Source organism: Aythya ferina (assembly GCF_964211825.1).
Source record: "Aythya ferina genome assembly, chromosome: 5".
Classification (NCBI taxonomy): Eukaryota; Metazoa; Chordata; class Aves; order Anseriformes; family Anatidae; genus Aythya; species Aythya ferina.
Genome location: NC_140301.1, coordinates 41,436,319 through 41,450,060, shown reverse-complemented (window position 1 = coordinate 41,450,060; position 13,742 = coordinate 41,436,319). Strand labels below are relative to the sequence as shown.

Below are 13,742 nucleotides of genomic sequence, written 5' to 3'. Positions count from 1 at the left end.
TTTAATGGACGTGGCTCCCACTTTCCAGCGAAGATTTAATAGCTGAGTCCTGCAGGGAAGTCTCCATTTACTGAACTTTTATAGCTGTAAAAATATCCTAGGGTACATTTCCTAGCATGCAGCATGGCACAACACAGAATTTAAATGATATGTCGTGTTCACAACGAATGAACAAAGTACGCGTTTTCAAACAGTACTCTTTTTTTTTTTTTTTTTTGGCCAAAATCACATAAACTACCAGTACTGAAAATTAGCAGTGTTTAGGTGTGTGGGAACAGCCTTTTTCCTCTTCAGCCCATGGATGTGGAGTGAAGGCTGAGATGCTCAGAGCTTGCTTTGGGAGAATCCTTGAGTCTTCTCCACTGGCCTGGCACAGGAGGCCTGGAGGCGGCTCAGCTCCCACAGCCAAGGAGAGGGAGCATCCTTGGGCAAGAGCATCCCGCTGGAGGCAGGGCTGCCCTGGGGAGGGCTGTGGGGCCGGGGCAGTCCCCTGCTCACTGCAGACAAGACAATGGCCCCCCAGGGAGGAGCAAGGTGGGGAAGGCTTGAAAGCCTCTCCTGCCTTTAGAGGTACAGGAACCAGGGTGGCAGCACCTCATGGACCTGAGAGATCCTTCTTCTGGGAATGTAGCTACTTATTTTTAAGCCTGCTTAACCCCAATGCACAGAGGGGTCTGTGGCAAAGTCATGGGCCCTTCCATAAAGACTCTGAGCCCTACCAGGTTTCCCAAGAGATCCAGCTTCACAGTGCACAAGCTTGTGTCGGAGAGGCTCCTGAAGCACTGGGCATCACCTGAACATATCCCCTGAACATAACCCCTGAACATATGTTTTTTAATCTGACATGCTTTTTTGTCCCCACAAACTATTGCCCACAAGAACAGGAAGAGGCTCCTAAGCCATGCAGCAGAGGGCAGAGGCCCATTGCATGTCAATGCATTTACAGATGGAGAAATGGAAAAAGAAAGAAAGAAAAAAAAGAAGACAGCAGAATAGTGTTAAAATTATAACCCCTCTACCCTGTGTGACTTTTTTTTTGCATAGTTAAGACAACTATGAAAAATAAATAAGTTATTGCTATTGTCAAGAAAATACCCAAACAAGCAGAATGTATGAAATATGTGTTGTCAGTAAGGGTGGTGAGGACAGCCAGTGGCCAGCTGAATTGCCTTTCACTGAGAACTGAGGGCTCAGACTGTGTGTCTGATACAAGTAGCTGGGTGTGCAATAACTGCAGAATCAGCATCTTGTTTTGAAAGGACTCCTGCAAATCCTGCAGGAACATTTCAGTACTAGATGGTGTTGCTATGGGCACCAGAAGGAAGCTTAATATAAGAGAAACTGTCTTAGGAATTCATGGGGGATGGGCGTAAACATAAGACGTAGGTAGGAACTGGAATGTCCGTGGCACTAAAAAGCAAATGCCATTTGGGGGTTTTCAAATGTTCTGTTAATAACATCTTGGCACAGTTCTTTCAAGAGTGAAAATATAAGGTTGTACCTATTTGCAAGTTGCCTAAAGTGAAATATAGGCAAAGAGGTGATAAAGTTCAATGAGCTGTGCATGCATGCCACATAGCATAAGCGTACTGAAATCTGGATGCTCTAGAAATAATATCTCTGTAAAAACAGATGTTATAAACAGGAACAGAAAATGAGGGGACTGTAAGTAAACTGCAGTTCCCTGTAGGACTTGTGAATAAGAATCCCTCTCTGCCTTTGAGTACAATTCCAACTTCAGGGAAAACCCACACTGGCAAAGGACACCCGGCTGGTTTAATCCATGCTTAGATTTCTTCCATTCTAACTGTGTCTCCACCAGTGTAGCCTACCTAAGTGGACAAAAAGAAAAAAAAAGTAACTGGTGTAGAATAACTGCAAGTGTATCTCAAGACAGACAAAGAGAATGCAAAATTAAATTCTCAATGTGAAAAGGATGGGACAATAAGCCCCTCTCCCCAAGATACCTTTAGAGAGGATTCCATTTCAGTGCTTTCTTTCCTGCTTGCTTGTATTATTTTTCGTTGACGTGTCCAAAGAAAGCCTGAAAGCCTTTTATTATTTCTTATTTTCTTTTTCTTTTTTAGTATGTGGCATAAGTTCTTTTTTTATTATTATTATTTTCCTGCCAATGTTAAAGCAGTTCCCATTTCTCTAGTTTGTTTCTGACACCTAGCTGTGATCAACAATGCTTCCCACTGAATCACTTCTTTCATCTATTCAGCTTCTGTTATTTCCCTTATCTCATCTCCCCCTTCACCAGCTTACCTCTCATTAACCCTCAGGGTTCCAAACACGTTGTATCTCTCCCAAAGATACATATTTTTATTCAGACATAAGTAATTTTTGCTTGCTAGCCTCAGTATCCATAATTCCCTGGCAAAATAGCTGTGTGTAGTACATACTCTTTATGTTGCAGTGAACAATAAAGCCAGACATTAATTTATACTTGTACATTGTACACTCTTGCACTTTACCATTTCCCCCTCCGAATGCAATAGTCACATAAACTCATACTCCTCTCACATAGGAAATAGTTCACTCCACAAGTAAAAAGTCTGTTTGGCTAACAGTTTTGTTTGACCAACAAAAATAATGTTTTATAAGAGCGACATTAGCCTATAGCAATGTATTTAAAGTCACATTTTAACTTTGAAAGTAGTGGTAGTGATGAAACATTAAGCTACATTTCTGCTGTCATAAAATATACAAGGCTTTCTAGAAAATAACTTCTCACAGGTATGACAATACAGAAATTAAAATTTAGAAAATAAGTTTTCCAATATACAGCATTGACTTTTCCAAGGATGAAAAATGTGCAAAACCTCAGAGATCTAATGCCTGAGATTTAGCTTTAACTTCTGTGGCTGACACTGGTGAAGGGGGCTGGAAATGACCAATTATTTATGCAGATTTCCCTTTTTATTATCACTCAAATGTACCATTTAACTCAGTTTCAATCCTGAAGTTCTTTCCCAGTTAAAATTCATATAAAGTTTTTGGAATTGCATATTGCATACCAGGAGGTAAGAGTACGTATTTTGATACACAGACGAACTCAGAAGGCTCATTGCTTGTCCTGTTAAATAACATACATGTGTCAACAAGATTATGCAGACATCTACATTTAAGAAGAATTAAGGTAAAATAGTGAAGGTTATGTAGATAATTTCCGAATTCATCATGAATGCATAAAAAGAAAACGTATTTTGGAAACCATAGTTGTTCCTTTCTAATTCAAGCATTATTATCTTTGGCAACAAAAGTTCTTTAACACTCATGGAAAATACTTGCTATGTACATTTGTACATTAATGGACATATTTATTAGAATCAGGTGGACGTTTTTAAGCATTATATTAAAAGAAATTAAAATGTGTGAATGGATTCACATGTCTGAAATTAAAATCTAATGGTTGGATTATTTGATGTTTTTAAAAGAGAAATGAGGTTATGTTGTTGTTTCCTTGTTTGTTTGTTTTCTGTAATTTGGGTAGCATTTCATCTGATTTTATTATTTAAATAACCATCATCACTTAACTGCATATAATAACTTTCATTAAAAACTAATAATCAAACAAAAACTTTAAAAAATTAATGCAGCTTTCATATTTTTAGAGAAAGCATTTACAATGGTTTTATGGTAAACATTCTCAAAATTCACTAAGATTTTAGCACAATTCATGCGATCTTTTGAGCAAAAGCAAATTACAAGAACTTTGTTATAGACATTAAAAATAATTGGCATCACTAAAAATCTCAAGTTCACGCCAGGAGCAAAATAAATATTTTAGTTACGTTGTTTGCAAGTAGTCCTTGCTAATTTAATCATCACAGATCCTCAGTCCTGTGTAACTTAATCTCTCATTCCTCTTATATTTATTGCTTCAAAAGGTTAGTTTTCTGTTATACAGAAGCCTATTGCTGCATCAAAGATTTAATTGAGATCCTTTTAAAGTATCATGATTGTCACTATAAAATCATGCATCTGCAGAAAGTGCATTTATACAGAACTTACAGCTTTAAATTTTACTTAGAAAAAAAGCCTTATACTTTCCTGCCGGTTTTGAATGCAGATTTACTATAAAATAAGTGAATAATAATACTAGGTTATTTTGGAAAGTGGTCTTTCATGCAATCACTGCATTTAATACAATCCCAAAATGGCAGCCCAACAGGTGGTCTTTTCACAGGGTTAAGCCAAAACAATCGGAACAAAAAGGACACCAGAATCTAATGTTCTTCAGAATTTAAAAAGCTGTTCACTTTCCTTTGTTAATTTTCAGATTTAGCCATGTTCATTATTGTTGAGCCACAAATGCAGGACATTCTTTTTTGACATTTTGCCATAAATAGACACTGACTGAAGCTGACTAGCCAGCTAGCTGTTTTGTCACATGCAAGCGGAAACTACTTATTAACAATGAGCATGCATTCTTGGTGCCTCAATGGCTGAGGAAAGCACCAGTTTTAACATGCTGCAAATCTGGCAAAGTCTAGGTTAACAAAAGTATGGTTGACAAAGGATGAAGTTTCTCTTCCTATATTTTCCTCAAAAGTAAGTATTTAATTCTGGCCTAATGAATTTGCCTGGAAGACTGGGTGTCACGTTGACAGGCTCTTGAATGTCTGAAAATATACTTCTGCATTGTGGACTCTCTTTGGAGGGAACTATTAGTTAACCAGCAATTATGAACATCAGGGGTGAAATCTAAGATGAAATACTTGTTTCTCGGTATTTTAAAAGTTTTAAAAGTTCCTTGTTACAGTGATCTCAGTCTCAACATGTGTAACAAAAGATGAACCTGGTCCTATGAGTCTTTAATGATGCAAGGAGCCTTTACAACTGCCTTTATTGCACTGCAAGGAATTACTCACACAAGTAGTGGGCACATAGGCAGATCAAGCTTTTTTTCCTCCTATGTGTGAAGAAATGTGTAACCCACACATTTTGTATAAAAGGCTGAGCTAAAAACGGTACCTACCTGTTTGAGTCCAGTAACTGAATTTATCTTCAAAACTTTAAATTTACTGAGTCAGATCTGCTGCTGTATATTTTAAACAGAGTATTTAAATTAATTTAAATAACAATTATTAATGAAGTATTTTTTTAATGAAGTATAAGATTGGGTTTTTGTTTGTTTTGTTTTGTTTGTTTGTTTGTTTGGGTTTGGTTGTTTTGTTTCGACATTTCCAGCTGAATTCAACACTTTCAGGCTTTCCCACTGCCATTACCTTGGGGTTTTTCCCCACGCTGAACTTGGGCAAACAAGGAATTGCCTGGCTCCCTTCAGGTTGGCTAGCTGTGCGTACAGAGACTTCCAACTTACAGAGGGACGTATCAGTATCTCATCCCTCTATCTCTACTACTGGTGCACAGAGTATTGCTGAGGAATTGTCTGCTCTGAGCAATGCCTGGCAGCTTCAAGGGGGGAGCTTCAAGCCACCCTTGACAGAGTTGTTATGGCTCCATCAAGCCAATCTACTGAGGCAGCTCTATGGGAGTCTCTACTGTAAATTAATTTCCATATTACATGTACAATTTTTTGATATATCAGACTTTCCTCTGCTGTAGGTTGAGGAACTGCAACACTCTCCTGTGTAGCAGCATGATGCTGGGCAGTGCATGCCACCCAGTGCCTGTGAGAGTCATGGGGATCAGATACCTGCTGGAGTGAGGTGTGTGTTTGTAGACAATCCTGGTGTGGTGTCAGGCTTTGGCATTAGACCTTTGTTTAGTGGTTAGATTAAAATTAGATACTGTTTACCTCTTACTTTCATCATACAGTTTTTGGTGGAAAACATAATTTGCTTCAAACTGTCTTATGAAAAGATATACTGAAGAATACATAAAGATTAATGTACTTGAGTTTTAAAATACCTCTGTTCATAATTGCTTACAATACTAGAAAGGTATTTTGATCACTGTTTGTAACAATTTAAATACTTGTGTCTCGAGTGCTACTGCTGTTTAGGCAACCACCTCCTAAAAGGATTGATGGGTGCTAAGCGGTGAATATATGTCATAGGATGACTTTGACTTATTTCAAACACAAACTACGCACAGGCCAGAAGAGTTGCTTTGGGAAAAACAAAAACAAACAAAAAAACAAACAAAAAGCTGTATGGAAGTGCTCATTTAAAGGAAAACAAAAAACAAAACAAAACAAAACAAAAAACAAACAAACAACAACAAAAAACACTAGGAGTCACAGGACACAGAAATTTCATTAGAATAAATCAAATAGCACTGAAAGTCAATTAATGCAGAGGTAGAAGCAGGGAAGCCATCCAGCTTTACCTCTCTCCAGACAGCAATAAGTCTCTTGCAAATTTAGCTGTCAGAAACGATTGCTTTGTTTTCGACAAGTGGCATTACTTCCTCTTATACTGGAATTAAAATTGATTGAAATTGATTCATGACTTTTCAATATTTTCTGCATCCCTTCATTCCTTTCAATTTGAGAACATTATTTCAGTGAAATAAAAACAGATAAAAGAAGCACATATATATGTGTTGTTTTTTTAAATATTTTATTTTATTTTATTTTATTTTATTTTATTTTATTTTATTTTATTTTATTTTATTTTATTTTTTATTTTCTTTGGGACACCTAAGTATTAAGATGTAGGAATGGTACTAAAACTAGTGGTTTCTGGCTGGGTAGAAATTAATTTTCCTTTATAGAAATACTTTCAGAAATGATGTCATTCTAAAAGGATGAGGACTTAAAAAATTATTTTTACTGATTCTTCTGAAAAAAAAAAATAAAAAGTGAACAAAATACCTATAAACTCTCAAACAACCACACACAGAAAGGTTGAAACCAGAACTAAGGTTTTGCCATGCCACTTGGGAGGGCTTCCAGTCTGAAGCCGTTCCTGCTCTCAGACCCTCCTGGAGCCAGTGCAGCACGCAGGCAGTGCTGCTGGGCCAGAGCTGCCTGAAGACCTCATGCTGAGCAGGGAACAGCTTTCCCCTGTTGCAGGGGCCTGCAGGGAAAGCAGAGGCTGGCAAAAAAGTCCTGACAGTTCAAGGAGCTTGTGATGACATTTTGTGGTCAAACCACCTGCAGTGTAGCTCTTGCCTGAACGGCTTTGGCTTCAGGAGCTGTAAAGCTGTGTTAGTTTGGATTCAGCTGCAACATGAGCAGTTTACCTACAACCTTGCAGCTGAATAAAACATGATGCAGCATTTTTACTCTGCAGCATTATTAAAACTAAATCCTACTAGAAAGTCTGCTTATTCTAGATAATAAAATATGTAGTAACAACACTTTAAGTACTGAAGAACCCAAACACATCCTGAACAAATCTTGATGTATAATCACAGCAACCCTGTGAGACAGAAAGACTTTATGATCCACATTTACCAATAAGGAACTTAGGGATAAAACACAGAAAAATCAGAAGGTTTGCACACGGTTTCATTAGTAAAATGTTAATGTGCCAGGAACTGGATCAGTCTCTGCTAAATCTCAAGAGAGAGCTCTAACCATTTGAACATCCTTTCCACTAAGAACATGTTTGTATTCCTTTAAGTGAATTCGCTGTTTTCAAGTGTTTTTGTTCCCATATATTTCAAGTCTTTGCTGACTTCTGGTTGACTGCAGAACCACACATGAAACTAAGTTTCCTTCCTGTAAAATGGAGACCTCTGTGTCATCCTTATACAAAACTACCAGGCTTTTTCACATGATCAAAGCAGTGAACAATGGGAAAACCACTAAAAACATGGCAGAAAAGGGAAGAACAAGAGTGGCAATCTCAACAAGGAAGAGCAGGTGAGAATGGTAGCAGTGATTGCACAGCTAAATTGTCAAGCATGGGAATGACTTAAAATAAATCACAGCAGCTGAAGTTGTGGGGAATGTGCTGGGGGGTGTGGTGAGGAGTGCTGGATAGTGGAAGGATGGTAGGGTCTGCTTGTCATAAAGGTAAGGTGCTTGTTCATGGTAAAGCTGTTTTTCTGACACTTTTTGTAGTAAATCTATTCCCCTAGAAGGAGAAAAGCAGGCAAAATTCACAGTTCTTGCATAACAGATGCAGTGTGATGGATAAATTGAGTTGAAAGGATGTTACAAATATTTTCTAATTGACTAAAAAAGTCACATAAAAGACCATAATAGTCTCCTTAAAACCTAGACTGTGAAGGTGATTCCTTCCCTAGCTAATTCTTCAAGATCCCTGAGCCCTGGTTGTGGGAATCAATATTGATATTAACTGAGTGAAAGCTTCTTCCTGAGACCTATGGCCACTGCATGTAGAACCCTGGGGCTCTCTGTCTCTGGCATCAGAAATATCACTTGCACTGTGATGTTCTGAGGGACTATTAGTCTGGTTTTCTTCTGCATGGAAGCGGCTCTCCTCTATGTATTTAGTGACCTGATAACCTTAAGATTTCCTGGTGCCTGTGTAACCTTCAACAGCAGCAGCCTGGCTGCTGTCAGAGTCATGTAACCAGAACGGGTTCCTTCCTCTCTTGTAAAATTGCTTTTCCTTTGTTTACAACTCCTTGTCACGAGCATCTTGCAAGGTCAGTCTCTGGCACTCTCCTCTGGCCCATCATGTATCACACAAGTCTCTTCCCTTTTTTCAGTGCTGCCTCTGAAGGTGTCTTCTCTTCTGCTGTTCTACCAGCTGGACCAACTTCACTTTCTCTTAGACTCTGTCTTGTCTCGAATAGCATTTGAAATAGCTTTTTGCTTTTGCTATATGTATTTTTCTCATTCTCTGCTGCTTGCTTACCTTGTAATTACATTAGAGGCGCTCCATGCACACTTCGGTATAGATAAAAGACAAGTGCATGTATGCAAATGTTATTGTACTATATTAAAGCAGAATTTGCAGGCCAGGATGACTTGTTTGATATGTTATTGTTGTAAAACCAAAGCAGAGGTGAAGCACTTCCTCAGTCTATGCTGGATGGTGGATCAGCACTTATTCTTTGTCAGTAAGAAGCAATTAGCCTCAGCACCTTTTAACATACTGGTTGTTTTAAATGCTCCAGAACATCCCAGTCTTGCAGTGTTTTTCCTCCTTTGCTGTATGGGACATGTAAAATGAATAGTTGTGACAGTGACCACCCTAAAGGAGAACCTCTGATTCCACAACACAAAAATATTTTGTCATATGTGATTGCAACGTGCCAGTGAAGCTTTCCTGCTGCACTGAGGAATTCCTCTGGTTGCCCTATCCTCAGCTGTAGTGGATAACTCAAGCAAGCATGAGGCTTGTTGTTGCACCTGTAACTGGAGTTACACATAGCAGGATCTCTTTAGCTGTGCTATCTGGACTGGCTGCCTTTAATCTATCCCAAACACAGGAGTCTTTCTGTTTTCCTCCCCCATTTTATGATGCTGTGGTTTAGCAACAACAAATTCTGAAAAATTGACACATACCTGAAGGCAACAATCCATATATTTTCTTCACATTTTTGTGCAAAGATTGTAGCTCAGGATTTGAGCTTGCTTAATACTACCAAACTTCTTGGCCACAAACTCTAGTCATTAAAACTCATTAGTGTTCTTTAAGTTGACTAGTGGAGGCTGTTGTGACTGATCATAAAACAAATGCCCTGTGTGGTATTCAGCAGAGCAGATTTAAGCATACACCTGAAACATGACTTGCAAGATGACTGAAATGGAAGTGTGCCTCTCATTAATGAGTTCACTGCATACACCTTACTTTCTAGCTGTTGTACACATAGGTTATGTACATTAGCTGTACATAACATAGGTTATGTACAGCCACCTAGTGCAGAGGTAGGTAAGTAAGGATGCTGTGTTCATTCTTTAAATGATTTGGATTATTTGTGCTGTGTGGTTAATAACAATAATTATGTCTAAAGACAACTAGTAAAACTTATTCAAACTGCTCCCCATACACCCAGAAGGCTCCCAGAAGCAAAACAGAGCAAGAGCTAGCTTTGAAGGTCAGGGTTGGTAGAAGACTTGCTCTTTCACAAGAGACTCTACAGAGGAAAACACCTAGGCAGCTTCTGATAGCTTTGACAGCTCAAAATGAATGGGAAGAGTCTCAATTGCTTGCAGAAACGTAAATATATAAACTGTGCATAAAATAATGTAGCATACGCATGTACAGCTGTGTGAGATATTCCAGTAAGTTTAAGTGCAGCCTTACCATAGGCACAGAGCAGGCTACAGAGAAGGAGCTTTTATTTTCTCACAAGTGTTAGTAGGGGTGTAATTCTAGTTTTCAGCTAAATGTGTTTTGTGACAATTGATTTAGCCTGGCTGTTGCTACAAAACTTAGTGATAACAGAGCATATTGTAGAACTGGTAAAATAGGTCATAATTAAGTAAGAACTCTTATTATATTTATGTATAAACAACTTATTTGTATTCATAGTGGATTGTCTCTGCAAGTCTATTCTTGTCTCAGAGCCAAATAGAAATTTAATGTCATTGTTATGTTTAGGTGAACATCACACTCTTATATTCCCCTCTGTTTGGCCTTGAATAAAAATCAGAGCAACAATAATATAAATGGTACAAAAGTAGTCATGAGCAGTAGCCCATCTGTACTGGACAGAATTCTACAAATCAATTAGATGGTCATAAAAAGCTAAACAGATGTGGATGAATCAACTGTGGAAATAAAATGGATTGAACTCTTGTGTTTATTGTTCATGCATAACCCTTTTTCTTAACTAAGATGAGTAAATTACACTAATTAACCTTTAAAAATTTAGATGATTTCTAAATAATACCTTTAAACAATACCTATTCTTTTCATTGTTACTTGTAAGTGTTTTGTCCGTGACAAGGCAGTTTCATTAGAAGATCTACGGAGGTAGCTGTTTAAACGTGTCCCCCCTCTCCTTCCATCACCAGACTTCTTACAATGAATACTCCCACCTCTCCCCATTAAGCCCTTTCCTGAAGTCAGGAGAAGTCACATGCACTTATCCTAGCAAGCAATGGCAAGAAAAATCATCTTTTGGAAACCTGACTTGGTCTCGCTGCTCTTGGGTGGGATAGAGTCTCCAACAGGACGGCAATCCTATTTCCAGCCATGAGAGCCACCTATCTGGGATAAAGCAATGCTGGCAGCAAACACAAGGTATAGGCCAATGCTTTTGGGCAGGCTGACTGGATACAGACAGTTCTCAGCTACTTTCTGGCACCTCTTGTGACAGCAAACAATTGTGAGAGGATTATATGTGTTTGTGTTCAAAACACAGTGGTTTAGCTTGTGTTACAGCTGAGAGTGGTTTGTTTGTTCTCATTGCTGCAAATAATTTGTAATCAACCAAAAGTATGTTTGACTGTTTCTCCTTAAAATATATAATATATATTTGGCAGTCTGGGGTTAAAATTTCTCAGTGGCATTTCGAGGTCTTAATTAAAACAAGAGATAACTTATGTATTTTTAAAAAAATAAAATAAAACCCAGTACCAATCACAACAATACATTGGATGGAATGGTGAATGGTTTGAGTTTCCTAAATTACTGATATTACCTGCTGATATGAGGGCTGTTCAAAAGGGTACTTCACTTTTGGGTTTATTTATTAAAATCCTGCACTCAACTATAAGAAATTAGCCTCCTAGAGGTGAATCACTCCCTACTCAGGGGAGCTTGCAGCAAAGAAACCAATCATGCACACATTGCAGAATTGCACAGTAACACAGGATCAAATGCTTCACTACATCTCTTGTGCAAGGTGCTAAACAGCAATTGTTCAGCATTCCTCAGGGGGACAAAATGTTCTTGGCTAAAAAGCAGTAATTAGACTTTGTCCTCAGATAATTAATGCCAACTTTACAGTACTGTAGGATTTTATTTTTAACTGGAAGCTTTGCTAACTGAGGTGGAGTTTGTACTGTAGGCTATGGGACTCTAGGAGAAACCTGGGAAGATCTCTAGATTAGCTTCAGGTAAGCAAAAATCTTTGCAATTCATGGTTGGCTAGAGATTTATAAGTGTTTTCTTCAAAGCATGCATCTTGAAAACATCATGACAAAAAAGATGAAGTTTGGTTAAGGGTCTTGGCAGGCTGAAATACTTTGCAGTCTCTCTCCAACAGGACCTACCATAGTTGTTCTTTCATAGTTTACAGCAGGATAAGCTTTTTGGTGTTGACAAAACAGCTGTGCGCTAGAACACTGATAACCCCTCCCTAGGTAAGTCAATTAAGCAATACTATTCCTGATTACATGCAATTTTAATATACAGATTTGTATGGAACTTCATCTGAACCTTGTGGAGTATCATCCCACAATAGATTGTAGTTATGTTCTATGAAGGGGTTTCCCAAAGGAGAAACCTACACAGAATTACCACTGTGTAACTAATCTTGCTGTATCTTGGCTTCCACCACATTAGGCATTCACGCTGTCCTAAAAATGAAACTGTTTTCTTACTGTTGCGTGACTCCTATAACAGATTTCAGAATCCAGCTATGGCATTCTTGGCTGACTGATGTCAGGAAGCTTTCCAGTACTGATTGTGGGGAGAGTGGTATCGAGACCTTTCCCAAATGGCCACATGTTGAAGGCAAGATGGATTTATTAATGAACAGTGCACTTACTTGTGAGCCTAAATTAATAAGGAATCTGCACTGTGTTTATCTGCACTGAGAACAAATGAGAGAAAACAAAGCTGGGAAACAGAAGTAGTCTTTCTGGATGTCAAGAGCAGCCTGAGAGGAAAATGTTGTATGAAGGAAGGTATACTCACTGCTGTATTGCATTGCTGGCTCTAGTTAGAAAATAGTACTTCAGTATCCCTTTTTGCAGGAAAGTGAGTAGAAATCAGTCCACTGTCAGTAAATAGTTCTTGGTCCAGGTGGTGAGACATGTTTATGAGATGATGATAAACAGTGTCTCTGCTTCACTTGTTATTATGTTTCAGACTTTAGCTAACACAGCATCACCTACCAGTACCATGGTGTCTCAGGCAGAGGAAAAATAGCTGAAATCATAGTTTTGGAAAACTAATAATGCAAGAGGTCTCTCATTCTACCTCCCCTTTGTAATGGGGTGTGTGGAATTGAGTAGCATATCTTTTTGTGCAGAAGTTACCCTTATAGAAAAAGTTAATTGTATATGGTAAAGCCCAGGCAGAAGGCAAGCAAAGATAAACTGTGAAGACCAGAACAATGTTTTATGTCCTCTTTATCCATCCCTTTATGCACACAAGTGGTATACACATAGCAGAGAAAGGGAAATTTCCAACAGGTTGGAAGCCCTCTGAAATCTCCAACTACTTTTAATGTGCAACTAGATCAGAGAGCATCTTTCTAAAGAATATTTATAGTACATGCATATCGGCATTAAGTGCACAAGAAATTAACAACTTGAAACCAAAGAATGGCAGAGGTCTAATAACAAAGCAAGATGAATACCTTGACATTTTTCAAGTGTATCTGTACCATTTATTTGACAAAGTATATAGGGCTAATAAATTACCATCCAGAGTACTTCTGCTGTTGCCTCTTTAGCTATTGTCTTGTTATAATGCATCTTCATTATGCTTTCAACCCTTAACTGTTATGTTGCTGCCATCTTAAGAGAAGGAGAATCCCATGGCAAGAGATCTTTCAATTAGCAGGGCAATTCACTATAGAAAAAGCCACTTTGAAACTGCTAATGCACTCTTTTTGTAACCAGTCTCCCCTGAAGAAATCAGCAGTCTTTGCAATTTATTCCAAGAACTGACCCCAGATGAAGACTTAAGGTTCCCCCCATGTGTGTATATACACATAAAAAACAAATT

General features: G+C 38.3%; 1 long non-coding RNA gene across 1 annotated transcript in view; it reads left to right on the top strand.

The window, feature by feature from the left end:
- The window catches only part of LOC311438243, a 114,760-nt gene that overhangs the window by 11,274 nt on the left and 89,744 nt on the right, over window positions 1-13,742 (top strand). The gene's annotated exons all lie outside the window — the stretch shown is intronic.